The following is a 13,733-nucleotide window of genomic DNA, read 5'->3' as shown; positions in this document are numbered from 1 at the left end:
GCTCCATGTACAGCACTTTGTATGCAGCGATGGCTGTTTGAAAGTGCTCTATAAATACTTGACTTGACTTGACTTGGGATGGGTTTATTTTCTCCCGGAGAACAAATAAGACAAGCTCATATTGACCTTTGAAAATGTGAGCACAAGGATGGACGGATAACGCTACATGTCCCCTCCAGCTGCGTCATCAAAAGAGCAAAGTCAGAATGCAGTTGTGAATGAAAGGAATTCAAAACACGCGCACTGTCACTTCTACAAATGAAATGCAAGTGGCAGCTTGACTAAGGCATCTTTGGCACATATTGTGATGCTAGCTTACTTCAGCATGCCGGTGAGTTCATTCATTCATTAGCATGTTGAGCTGGTCAACTTTGTGTCAAGAGATGAATCATGAATGAAGGAAGCGCTCGTACGGGGAAGAAGCTACAATTTGCATGTGGGCTACAGGTGGGAGCAATACAAGTATTTCTTGCAACATCTTGTCACCAAAACAATATCATATAACTATGGGTTCATCAATATATCACAAAAAATGTGCACTACACACCACAATATCTTTGATTTCTGGTGGAAAAGGACAGCATACACATTAAAAATGAAAGCAGTGATAGATAAATTCACAGTCCAATGAAAACCTCATTTGTCCTTTTATTTTTGTTCCAGTTCATGACTCCTAAGTATTTAGAGCACACAACGCAACCATACATGTAAATCCCTGCAATGTAAATCTGTCTTTCAATAGCCATCACTGTCCAAAAACAGATTGTTTTAAAGAGGACATTTTGTGAAAATGGACTAACTTTGAACTTTAATTGTTGGCATCCCTTCTCGCCCATCAAGTATGAAATCAGTCAGTGAAGTAAATATTTACTGATCTGCCTTTTCCGGAAAATGTAGTCAGTCTGCACTTCCAACCCCCCGTTATGTAACATTGGTGTGAATTTATGTAACACAGTGATTGCGATATGCAGAGAGTTTCTCGTTCCATGACTGGACAGCTAAACTGCTGGATCTGCCATTGTCAAGCAACGGCCGGAGTTGGGAGCCAGACGACATGGAAGCGTGTATACTGTATATAGTCGTGTCAAAAAGTACCGGTAGGCTTTTGTTGGATTAAATCAGGAAGGAAGCGTAAACATCTCCAAAAGTGTCCACTGAAACCAAAATAGGTCAAATGTGTTGCTTGCTGTGATTATAAGTAAAAATGTTATCATTGCTGCTTGCCCTTCGCCACGCCCACCAAAAAAGATTATGGAGCAGCAAGCAGCGACAATACGCTTGGAGGAGAATATTGCATGGCGTTAAAGTCACATTGAAAGGACATGTCGCTACTTTGTTCAAACATGTTCATCCAAATAGAAGGATTCCCTCATCCAATTACATCTTCCCTCCAGATTTCTTCTAATGCGAAAGCATGCGTGCAATGGTATAGTGCGTTTGGGTGCATTTCACTGACCCAAGTGGTTGGCTTTGAAGCGTGTTGACCCTCCCAGTGTCAAATGAATGAGAAAACAGGCTCACGAGATGCACGCTATAGGACAGTTAGGCTTCCAGAGGCCATTGCTTCAAAATGCATTCAAATTACGGGTGCCAATGACAGCAAATTGAAGCCCACATGACAAACAGCAGTTGGCTTGCACGCTACTAACTTACACCAACCATGTCGCTGATGCGCGCAGACCTTTGACATCCAGAAATCCTCTTTAGATTGCCCGCCTCACACACACACACACACACACACACACACGCGCGCGCACACACACACACACACACACACACACGCGCGCGCGCACACACACACACGGCCAATAAATACAACCCCTTAGCAGTTCTGGCTGTTCAACTGAAGGAAACCCAAAAGGAAGTGGGGCATTAATAGCATCTCCAAATTATCCAAAACATTTTCAATACATGACAGTTACTTCATTTGTAGATTTGAATGACTGGTAATTAGTGCAATTGAATCAGACAGTGTGAATGAGTGGGAATTAGACATATTTATGCCTTAGGGTTTTGCCCAGCGTTGTGCAGATAAATGTCATAATCGCAATGCAATTATAGCCTTAAAAATAGAAAAGAAAGGCATTATTATCGTGCCAATATTGTGCTCCATTCAGACGCCCCAAGGGGCTTCTTGGTGTTATTGCTACTCAGTTTCAAGTCCGTTAGGTAAGTAAACATCTGCACTCTTTCCGAATGTGTACAGTACACACACACACACACACACACACACACACACACACACACACACACACACACATACGTGTTTTGGTGCATTTTCAGGACGTCCGTTTGTTCACCCGACATATGGGTACATGCCTTTCCCGTGGTCCTACAGGCTCCAAAAAAATATGGTAACCATGAAAAAAAATCAGGAAGACACCCATCTATTCAGATTTTGGCTAGGACGTAATTTTTTTTTGATTTATGACAAAACTACTACATATGAGGACATTGACTGGTTTTTGTGTATTATGGAGACAGTCACCTCAAACACACTGCCATTTCATGTTTTTGTGAATTTTGAGCCCCCTAGATACACATCATTTTCAAGTATATATGACTTATGAAGACCAGCTAAGAGTAAAGTGTGTAATTTTTAGATTGACTCCTGTTACATACCAACAGTATATGTTAGGCACATGTGTCCAATTGTCATGCTCGGGCACGGGGAGAACTCTACAAAGGAAGGAAGCCCAGATTCAAACTATCAATTGCTGAACTATGAGGCGAATGTGCCAAACAGTCGTTGATATTCATGGTAATAATACAAGACAGTAAAACTAAGCTGTGAAGAAGAAGAGACAGTTAAATATGTGGTCAGTCCACTTTCTTATTTTTTAATTGCTGACAAATATGAAATTATGAACACAGAAAACATGCCACCTCCTCTCCATGACACAAGGCAGTGCAATAGATGAGGGTTGTTTGAACTGAAGAAGATTATGTCAAAATGTGAATACTGTGATGAAGAATTTTTAATAAATGTGGCCATATATTGTGCCATGTGTGTAGCAACTTCTTCTTTAGCTACCTGTTAGACAAAAGCAACTTTTCAAAAAGTATTGAAATTCTTGAAATAGGATGAATTCAAATGTTTGAGGGTTTTTCTGAAATATCACCTCAAACCTAATAAGCCTATCTTTTGTGAGAAGTTTGTATATTGTACGTACGTTTATATACAGCAGGGGTGTCCAAAGTCGGTCCTCGAGGGCCGCTGTCTTTTTGTTTTCCAGCTCTCCCAGGATGTTCTAATGCTGCATCAGAGCTGACTGTTGAACTGATCATCTGAATCAGGTGTGATGCAGCCGCGAGAGCTGGAAAACAGGCACGACAGTTGCCCTCCCGGCCCAGATCGGGACATGCCTGATATACAGTATACTTTACATGTTCGTACATCTCCAAGGATTTTCCAATTTGCTCTTGAAGCTCATGAAACAATAAATGTGAAATACAGTATTCAACAACAAATATGAAATCCGTAATTGACCATCCCACCCTAAATGCACCATTGCTATTGCTATAGTTAACTTGAACTGAAATGTACCCAGGCGTGCTCGCATTTCAATGGACTATCTATTCATTTCCCTTTTTAATGCAGTTATCCTGTTGTGGATGTAGTTTTTGATGGACACCCAGTCTCTGTCTTTCAGAGCTACTAGCTCTGCGTGGAGACAGGACTCACAGCTCGTTTTACCTGGAACGTTATGGCTTGTTATGAAATCAAACATATGTCTCTCAACAGCCTTCACTTCATCATCTGTCCACGTACGTCTCTTATTCCCACCTGTAAAAGAAGGCATTATTTATTAAAAATGGCATTGCAAATGTTAAAAATGCAAAATAAGATATTCCAGGAAATAATGAGAATTTTGAAAAAAATGCTCTTTAACCTTGCTTGTCATTGGAGCACTTTGACTTTTTGTTCATCAAAAGTACTTCAACTTCAATTAAGATATGTTAATTTTTGCCATTTTTGTTTAACTTTAACTGGTGTTTTTGTTGTCCCGTGTGATTGAGAAGGAAGTGTCGTCCACGTTCTCTAACTGGGTTGGAGCAGAAATGTTTTCCAGGGTTGCGACAAAACTGTCGTCAGTGTTGTCAAAGGTGGTTGAAGCAGAAGTGCCTTCCATGTTGTCCGATGTAGATGGCGCATATGCATGGCTTGGGTTCCCAGAAGTGTCAGAGCTTGAGCCTTTGAAAAATTATACAAAAATAGTTGAATGTGGCTTTTCACCATTGCTTTCTTATATGTGCCAAATCGTCTCCTAATTTCTCAATTTTCTTTCGGCTGTCGAGGCCTAATGTGTTTTCAACCTGCACATTTTGCATCTTTCAACACCATTTTCAAATACTGTAGTAAATTGTTTCTAATTCATACATAGTTGTGCATAAAGACTGAGATTATCAGGCACCAATTTACTCTGTTTTATGTCATAACTTGAGGACATTACCATTTTCTGTGTAAGTGAGAATCGCTTTTTCTTGATTACGGTCAGCATTGGTTTCTTTGCTCAAATCGTCATCGCTCGTGGTTACTTCATCTGGTTGGGTTAAAAAAAAACAGACAGGACAAAATGCTTTTGTTTCAGGGTAAACACAGAATGTTAGATGTTTTAAAAATGATATTTAAACAACATCAAAATATTCAGCATTCTTCGTTCTGACCAGTTAATAAATGAATAAACATTATTTCTCATTGAACATCGCTCAGAGGAGGTTTTGGGATTAATATACCACACTGTAGAAAGTTAACACCGTTCAGTTCTGTGGAACAGCAATATGGGGACATTCGAACACAGGCTCTCCAGAGTTAGGTTAAGACAAAAGTCATGTCACCTGAAACACACTCAGGTTTTTCAGGTCTAAAGAAATATGAGGATATGACGACTGAAATCATGGAGAGGCCATGTTTCTGATTTATAACTTCTCCTGCGTTTGTCAAAGAAAGCTGTAAACTCAAAACTCGTATATAATGATAAAACGTAGTAACCTGTTGTAAGGATGAAGTGGATCTCTCACTCCCTTCTTGGTGTCCAGAAGGTTCAGTCAGGATCCCGTCACTTGGTATCTGCAACATAACAACATTACGGTGTCAAAATATTCAGCATTCTTCATTCTGACCAGTTAAGAAATGAATAAACATTATTTCTCATTGAACATTGCTCACAGGAGAGTTTGGGATTAATGTACCACACTATAGAAAGTTAACACTGTTCAGCTCTGTGGAACAGCAATACGGGGACATTCAGACACAACCTCTCCAGAGTTAGGTTAAGACAAAAGTCATGTCACCTGAAACACACTCAGGTTTTTCAGGTCTAAAGAAATATGAGGACATGACGACTGAAATCATGGAGAGGCCACGTTTCTGATTTATAACTTCTCCTGCGTTTGTCAAAGAAAGCTGTAAACTCAAAACTGGTATATAATGATAAGACGTAGTAACCTGTTGTAAGGATGAAGCGGATCTCTCACTCCCTTCTTGGTCTCCAGAAGGTTCAGTCAGGATCCCGTCACTTGGTATCTGCAACATAACAACATTACGGTGTCAAAATATTCAGCATTCTTCATTCTGACCAATTAAGAAATGAATAAACATTATTTCTCATTGAACATAGCTCACAGGAGAGTTTGGGATTAATATACCACACTGTAGAAAGTTAACACTGTTCAGCTCTGTGGAACAGCAATATGGGGACATTCAGACACAACCTCTCCAGAGTTAGGTTAAGACAAAAGTCATGTCACCTGAAACACACTCAGGTTTTTCAGGTCTAAAGAAATATGAGGACATGACGACTGAAATCATGGAGAGTCCATGTTTCTGATTTATAACTTCTGCTGTGTTTGTCAAAGAAAGCTGAAAACTCAAACCTAGTATATCATGATAAGAAGTAGTAACCTGTTGTAAGGATGAAGTGGATCTCTCATTCCATTCTTGGTCTCCAGAGGGTTCAGTCAGGTACCTGTCACTTGGTGTCTGCAACATAACAACATTACGGTGTCAAAATATTCAGCATTCTTCATTCTGACCAGTTAAGAAATGAATAAACATTATCTCTCATTGAACATAGCTCACAGGAGAGTTTGGGATTAATATACCACACTGTAGAAAGTTAACACTGTTCAGTTCTGTGGAACAGCAATATGGGGACATTCAAACACAGGCTCTTCAGAGTTAGGTTAAGACAAAAGTCATGTCACCTGAAACACACTCAGGTTTTTCAGGTCTAAAGAAATATGAGGACATGACGACTGAAATCATGGCGAGTCCATGTTTCTGATTTATAACTTCTCCTGTGTTTGTCAAAGAAAGCTGAAAACTCAAACCTAGTATATCATGATAAGAAGTAGTAACCTGTTGTAAGGAAGAAGTGGATCTCTCATTCCATTCTTGGTCTCCAGAGGGTTCAGTCAGGTACCTGTCACTTGGCGTCTGCAACATAACATTACGGTGTCAAAATATTCAGCATTCTTCATTCTGACCAGTTAAGAAATGAATAAACATTATTTCTCATTGAACATTGCTCACAGGAGAGTTTGGGATTAATATACCACACTATAGAAAGTTAACACTGTTCAGTTCCGCGGAACAGCAATATGGGGACATTCTAAAACAGGCTCTCCAGAGTTAGGTTAAGACAAAAGTCATGTCACCTGAAACACACTCAGGTTTTTCAGGTCTAAAGAAATATGAGGACATGACGACTGAAATCATGGCGAGTCCATGTTTCTGATTTATAACTTCTCCTGTGTTTGTCAAAGAAAGCTGAAAACTCAAACCTAGTATATCATGATAAGAAGTAGTAACCTGTTGTAAGGAAGAAGTGGATCTCTCATTCCATTCTTGGTCTCCAGAGGGTTCAGTCAGGTACCTGTCACTTGGCGTCTGCAACATAACATTACGGTGTCAAAATATTCAGCATTCTTCATTCTGACCAGTTAAGAAATGAATAAACATTATTTCTCATTGAACATTGCTCACAGGAGAGTTTGGGATTAATATACCACACTGTAGAAAGTTAACACTGTTCAGTTCTGTGGAACAGCAATATGGGGACATTCAAACACAGGCTCTCCAGAGTTAGGTTAAGACAAAAGTCATGTCACCTGAAACACACTCAGGTTTTTCAGGTCTAAAGAAATATGAGGACATGACGACTGAAATCATGGAGAGTCCATGTTTCTGATTTATAACTTCTGCTGTGTTTGTCAAAGAAAGCTGAAAACTCAAACCTAGTATATCATGATAAGAAGTAGTAACCTGTTGTAAGGATGAAGTGGATCTCTCATTCCATTCTTGGTCTCCAGAGGGTTCAGTCAGGTACCTGTCACTTGGTGTCTGCAACATAACAACATTACGGTGTCAAAATATTCAGCATTCTTCATTCTGACCAGTTAAGAAATGAATAAACATTATCTCTCATTGAACATAGCTCACAGGAGAGTTTGGGATTAATATACCACACTGTAGAAAGTTAACACTGTTCAGTTCTGTGGAACAGCAATATGGGGACATTCAAACACAGGCTCTTCAGAGTTAGGTTAAGACAAAAGTCATGTCACCTGAAACACACTCAGGTTTTTCAGGTCTAAAGAAATATGAGGACATGACGACTGAAATCATGGCGAGTCCATGTTTCTGATTTATAACTTCTCCTGTGTTTGTCAAAGAAAGCTGAAAACTCAAACCTAGTATATCATGATAAGAAGTAGTAACCTGTTGTAAGGAAGAAGTGGATCTCTCATTCCATTCTTGGTCTCCAGAGGGTTCAGTCAGGTACCTGTCACTTGGCGTCTGCAACATAACATTACGGTGTCAAAATATTCAGCATTCTTCATTCTGACCAGTTAAGAAATGAATAAACATTATTTCTCATTGAACATTGCTCACAGGAGAGTTTGGGATTAATATACCACACTATAGAAAGTTAACACTGTTCAGTTCCGCGGAACAGCAATATGGGGACATTCTAAAACAGGCTCTCCAGAGTTAGGTTAAGACAAAAGTCATGTCACCTGAAACACACTCAGGTTTTTCAGGTCTAAAGAAATATGAGGACATGACGACTGAAATCATGGCGAGTCCATGTTTCTGATTTATAACTTCTCCTGTGTTTGTCAAAGAAAGCTGAAAACTCAAACCTAGTATATCATGATAAGAAGTAGTAACCTGTTGTAAGGAAGAAGTGGATCTCTCATTCCATTCTTGGTCTCCAGAGGGTTCAGTCAGGTACCTGTCACTTGGCGTCTGCAACATAACATTACGGTGTCAAAATATTCAGCATTCTTCATTCTGACCAGTTAAGAAATGAATAAACATTATTTCTCATTGAACATTGCTCACAGGAGAGTTTGGGATTAATATACCACACTGTAGAAAGTTAACACTGTTCAGTTCTGTGGAACAGCAATATGGGGACATTCAAACACAGGCTCTCCAGAGTTAGGTTAAGACAAAAGTCATGTCACCTGAAACACACTCAGGTTTTTCAGGTCTAAAGAAATATGAGGACATGACGACTGAAATCATGGAGAGTCCATGTTTCTGATTTATAACTTCTGCTGTGTTTGTCAAAGAAAGCTGAAAACTCAAACCTAGTATATCATGATAAGAAGTAGTAACCTGTTGTAAGGATGAAGTGGATCTCTCATTCCATTCTTGGTCTCCAGAGGGTTCAGTCAGGTACCTGTCACTTGGTGTCTGCAACATAACAACATTACGGTGTCAAAATATTCAGCATTCTTCATTCTGACCAGTTAAGAAATGAATAAACATTATTTCTCATTGAACATTGCTCACAGGAGAGTTTGGGATTAATATACCACACTATAGAAAGTTAACACTGTTCAGTTCCGCGGAACAGCAATATGGGGACATTCTAAAACAGGCTCTCCAGAGTTAGGTTAAGACAAAAGTCATGTCACCTGAAACACACTCAGGTTTTTCAGGTCTAAAGAAATATGAGGACATGACGACTGAAATCATGGCGAGTCCATGTTTCTGATTTATAACTTCTCCTGTGTTTGTCAAAGAAAGCTGAAAACTCAAACCTAGTATATCATGATAAGAAGTAGTAACCTGTTGTAAGGAAGAAGTGGATCTCTCATTCCATTCTTGGTCTCCAGAGGGTTCAGTCAGGTACCTGTCACTTGGCGTCTGCAACATAACATTACGGTGTCAAAATATTCAGCATTCTTCATTCTGACCAGTTAAGAAATGAATAAACATTATTTCTCATTGAACATTGCTCACAGGAGAGTTTGGGATTAATATACCACACTATAGAAAGTTAACACTGTTCAGTTCCGTGGAACAGCAATATGGGGACATTCTAAAACAGGCTCTCCAGAGTTAGGTTAAGACAAAAGTCATGTCACCTGAAACACACTCAGGTTTTTCAGGTCTAAAGAAATATGAGGACATGACGACTGAAATCATGGAGAGTCCATGTTTCTGATTTATAACTTCTCCTGTGTTTGTCAAAGAAAGCTGAAAACTCAAACCTAGTATATCATGATAAGAAGTAGTAACCTGTTGTAAGGAAGAAGTGGATCTCTCATTCCATTCTTGGTCTCCAGAGGGTTCAGTCAGGTACCTGTCACTTGGCGTCTGCAACATAACATTACGGTGTCAAAATATTCAGCATTCTTCATTCTGACCAGTTAAGAAATGAATAAACATTATTTCTCATTGAACATTGCTCACAGGAGAGTTTGGGATTAATATACCACACTGTAGAAAGTTAACACTGTTCAGTTCTGTGGAACAGCAATATGGGGACATTCAAACACAGGCTCTCCAGAGTTAGGTTAAGACAAAAGTCATGTCACCTGAAACACACTCAGGTTTTTCAGGTCTAAAGAAATATGAGGACATGACGACTGAAATCATGGAGAGTCCATGTTTCTGATTTATAACTTCTGCTGTGTTTGTCAAAGAAAGCTGAAAACTCAAACCTAGTATATCATGATAAGAAGTAGTAACCTGTTGTAAGGATGAAGTGGATCTCTCATTCCATTCTTGGTCTCCAGAGGGTTCAGTCAGGTACCTGTCACTTGGTGTCTGCAACATAACAACATTACGGTGTCAAAATATTCAGCATTCTTCATTCTGACCAGTTAAGAAATGAATAAACATTATTTCTCATTGAACATTGCTCACAGGAGAGTTTGGGATTAATATACCACACTATAGAAAGTTAACACTGTTCAGTTCCGCGGAACAGCAATATGGGGACATTCTAAAACAGGCTCTCCAGAGTTAGGTTAAGACAAAAGTCATGTCACCTGAAACACACTCAGGTTTTTCAGGTCTAAAGAAATATGAGGACATGACGACTGAAATCATGGCGAGTCCATGTTTCTGATTTATAACTTCTCCTGTGTTTGTCAAAGAAAGCTGAAAACTCAAACCTAGTATATCATGATAAGAAGTAGTAACCTGTTGTAAGGAAGAAGTGGATCTCTCATTCCATTCTTGGTCTCCAGAGGGTTCAGTCAGGTACCTGTCACTTGGCGTCTGCAACATAACATTACGGTGTCAAAATATTCAGCATTCTTCATTCTGACCAGTTAAGAAATGAATAAACATTATTTCTCATTGAACATTGCTCACAGGAGAGTTTGGGATTAATATACCACACTATAGAAAGTTAACACTGTTCAGTTCCGTGGAACAGCAATATGGGGACATTCTAAAACAGGCTCTCCAGAGTTAGGTTAAGACAAAAGTCATGTCACCTGAAACACACTCAGGTTTTTCAGGTCTAAAGAAATATGAGGACATGACGACTGAAATCATGGAGAGTCCATGTTTCTGATTTATAACTTCTCCTGTGTTTGTCAAAGAAAGCTGTAAACTCAAAACTGGTATACACTGATAAAATGCAATGACCTGTTGTAAGGATGAAGTGAATCTTCCACTCTTTTCTTGATCTTCAGAAGGTTTCATCAGGATCCGAACACCTGGTGTCTGCAACAAAGCAACATTGCAGTGTCAGAAATATTCAAATTTATTCATCCTAATTAGTTAATAAATTAATAAACATTGTTTTTCATTGAACATCGCTCACAGGAGGGTTTGGGATTAATATACCACACTATAGAAAACTAACACTGTTCAGCTCTGTGGAACAGCAATATGGGGACATTTGAACACAGGTTCTCCAGAGTTAGGTCCAGACAAAAGTCATGTCACCCGAAACACACTGAGGTTTTTCAGGTCTAAAGAAATGTGAGGACATGACGACTGAAATCATGGAGAGTCCATGTTTCTGATTTATAACTTCTCCTTTGTTTGTCAAAGAAAGCTGTAAACTCAAAACTGGTATATAATGATAAAATGCAATGACCTGTTGTAAGGATGAAGTGGATCTCCCAATCCTTTCTTGATCTTCAGAAGGTTTCATCGGGATCCGAACACCTGGTGTCTGCAACATAGCAACAGTGCAGTGTCAGAAATATTCTAATTTATTCATCCTGATTAGTTAATAAATGAATAAACATTGTTTTTCATTGAACATCGCTCACAGGAGGGTTTGGGATTAATATACCACACTATAGAAAGTTAACACTGTTCAGTTCTGTGGAACAGCAATATGGGGACATTCGAACACAGGCTCTCCAGAGTTAGATTAAGACAAAAGTCATGTCACCTGAAACACACTCAGGTTTTTCAGGTCTAAAGAAATATGAGGACATGACGACTGAAATCATGGAGAGTCCACGTTTCTGATTTATAACTTCTCCTGCGTTTATCAAAAAAAAGCTGTAAACTCAAAACTGGTATGTAATGATAAAACGTAGTAACCTGTTGTAAGGATGAAGTGGATCTCTCACTTCCTTCTTGGTCTCCAGAAGGTTCAGTCAGGATCCCGTCACTTGGTATCTGCAACATAACAACATTACGGTGTCAAAATATTCAGCATTCTTCATTCTGACCAGTTAAGAAATGAATAAACATTATTTCTCATTGAACATTGCTCACAGGAGAGTTTGGGATCAATGTACCACACTATAGAAAGTTAACACTGTTCAGCTCTGTGGAACAGCAATATGGGGACATTCAGACACAACCTCTCCAGAGTTAGGTTAAGACAAGTCATGTCACCTGAAACACACTCAGGTTTTTCAGGTCTAAAGAAATATGAGGACATGACGACTGAAATCATGGAGAGTCCACGTTTCTGATTTATAACTTCTCCTGCGTTTGTCAAAGAAAGCTGTAAACTCAAAACTGGTATATAATGATAAGACGTAGTAACCTGTTGTAAGGATGAAGCGGATCTCTCACTCCCTTCTTGGTCTCCAGAAGGTTCAGTCAGGATCCCGTCACTTGGTATCTGCAACATAACAACATTACGGTGTCAAAATATTCAGCATTCTTCATTCTGACCAATTAAGAAATGAATAAACATTATTTCTCATTGAACATAGCTCACAGGAGAGTTTGGGATTAATATACCACACTGTAGAAAGTTAACACTGTTCAGTTCTGTGGAACAGCAATATGGGGACATTCGAACACAGGCTCTCCAGAGTTAGGTTAAGACAAAAGTCATGTCACCTGAAACACACTCAGGTTTTTCAGGTCTAAAGAAATATGAGGACATGACGACTGAAATCATGGCGAGTCCATGTTTCTGATTTATAACTTCTCCTGTGTTTGTCAAAGAAAGCTGAAAACTCAAACCTAGTATATCATGATAAGAAGTAGTAACCTGTTGTAAGGAAGAAGTGGATCTCTCATTCCATTCTTGGTCTCCAGAGGGTTCAGTCAGGTACCTGTCACTTGGTGTCTGCAACATAACAACATTACGGTGTCAAAATATTCAGCATTCTTCATTCTGACCAGTTAAGAAATGAATAAACATTATCTCTCATTGAACATAGCTCACAGGAGAGTTTGGGATTAATATACCACACTGTAGAAAGTTAACACTGTTCAGTTCTGTGGAACAGCAATATGGGGACATTCGAACACAGGCTCTCCAGAGTTAGGTTAAGACAAAAGTCATGTCACCTGAAACACACTCAGGTTTTTCAGGTCTAAAGAAATATGAGGACATGACGACTGAAATCATGGAGAGGCCACGTTTCTGATTTATAACTTCTCCTGTGTTTGTCAAAGAAAGCTGTAAACTCAAAACTGGTATATAATGATAAGACGTAGTCACCTGTTGTAAGGATGAAGTGGATCTCTCACTCCCTTCTTGGTCTCCAGAAGGTTCAGTCAGGATACCAACATCTGGTGTCTGCAACATAGCAATATTACAGTATCAGAAATATTCTAAAAAGTATTCTTCAGTAACTGAAGAAGTATGAGGGCATGACTGAAATCATGAAAAGCAACATTATACCAACCATAGAGTGTCAGAAATATGTCGTAGTTATATGACTTTTGAATAAATTGAACTACTTTTTTCAGTGACCACATTCACAGCACAAGTACTGTGTAGTACAGTACTCTTTATGGTACTTACCACTGTACAGCTCTGATAGCTAACAATTTCAGGACATCAGACACGACTGAGTTCAAATAATAAAGACAACACCCGAAACATACTCTTTCAGACTAAATCAATGTAATGACTGAAAAATGTGGAGTCCATGTTCCTGTCTTTGAATTTCTGTTGACGTCAAATAATCCTCTAAAACAGACACTTGTGTTAACTTTTAAAAGGTAATAAACTGTTGATGAAAATGATATTTCACTCACCTATGAAATA

General features: G+C 39.0%; 2 long non-coding RNA genes across 3 annotated transcripts; both read right to left on the bottom strand.

The window, feature by feature from the left end:
- Positions 1–2,813: 2,813 nt before the first annotated feature.
- Positions 2,814–5,059, bottom strand: LOC147207386 (uncharacterized). 2 transcript variants are annotated; one of them, XR_015100580.1, is made up of 4 exons: positions 4,994–5,059; positions 4,455–4,544; positions 3,388–4,195; positions 2,814–3,317 (listed from the first exon to the last, which is right to left on the bottom strand). It is a non-coding gene; the product is annotated as an uncharacterized LOC147207386 (long non-coding RNA). The 2 variants fall into 2 exon arrangements; XR_015100579.1 differs by lacking the exon at positions 4,994–5,059 and having other exon boundaries at positions 4,455–4,564.
- A 2,262-nt stretch (positions 5,060–7,321) lies between these two features.
- Positions 7,322–8,257, bottom strand: LOC147207385 (uncharacterized). The gene is made up of 3 exons (XR_015100391.1): positions 8,177–8,257; positions 7,724–7,801; positions 7,322–7,345 (listed from the first exon to the last, which is right to left on the bottom strand). It is a non-coding gene; the product is annotated as an uncharacterized LOC147207385 (long non-coding RNA).
- Between the last annotated feature and the right edge of the window lie 5,476 nt (positions 8,258–13,733).

The sequence above is a fragment of the Hippocampus guttulatus genome, chromosome 3 (assembly GCF_054856545.1).
Source record: "Hippocampus guttulatus isolate MCC_2025c chromosome 3, RoL_Hgut_1.0, whole genome shotgun sequence".
In the NCBI taxonomy this organism is placed as follows: Eukaryota; Metazoa; Chordata; class Actinopteri; order Syngnathiformes; family Syngnathidae; genus Hippocampus; species Hippocampus guttulatus.
Note: the sequence above shows the minus strand (reverse complement) of the source record. Positions and strands in the feature narration are given on the sequence as shown.